At 30.7% G+C, this 576-nt stretch overlaps 1 protein-coding gene across 1 annotated transcript in view; it reads left to right on the top strand.

Annotated features, from left to right (window-relative positions):
* The window catches only part of LOC119585789 (calmodulin-binding transcription activator 1-like), a gene marked incomplete at its 5' end in the record, with an annotated part of 96,684 nt that overhangs the window by 90,583 nt on the left and 5,525 nt on the right, over positions 1–576 (top strand).

Genomic DNA, 576 nt, shown 5'->3' on the forward strand with positions numbered 1-576 from the left:
TTAAAGTCACCACTCCCAGACATACAAACATCTGTAAACAACCCTCCATCTTGCTCAGGATTATATATTAGCTTTTGCAGATTGCCTTAGTACAACTGAATGAAAGGAAACCAAATATATATCATACAAATGACAGTAGTTTTGAGAATATGTATAATAGATTGTTTTGGTCTTACTGGACTGTATTAATTATAATAGATTTGTTAGTTCTTCAGGATAGGAGAATGATAATATTTACAAACATTAATTTTTGAAGATTTCAGGAAAATAAAATGAATGCATTGCATTAAAGTTCAATAAACACCCTATCCAGTCACCACAAACTAAACATGATCTCAACATGTTTCTGCTAGGTGTTCTAAAGCTCCCCCAAAACCTAAACTAAATATTGTTGGAGTGGTGAGCTGTTTTGTGGGGCATGTAGTGGCAGTACTACTCTACAGTCCCAGTATTATTTCTCTCTTAGAGTTTTTCAGTATTTATTTGCATTAGTTTTTACATGAAGTTTTTAATGTTTTATATTTTTGTTTTATTTTGAATATGTACAGCATTTATTTGTTAGTGTAATAAAAGAAA

Source organism: Penaeus monodon, chromosome 20 (assembly GCF_015228065.2).
Source record: "Penaeus monodon isolate SGIC_2016 chromosome 20, NSTDA_Pmon_1, whole genome shotgun sequence".
NCBI classification, from domain to species: domain Eukaryota; kingdom Metazoa; phylum Arthropoda; class Malacostraca; order Decapoda; family Penaeidae; genus Penaeus; species Penaeus monodon.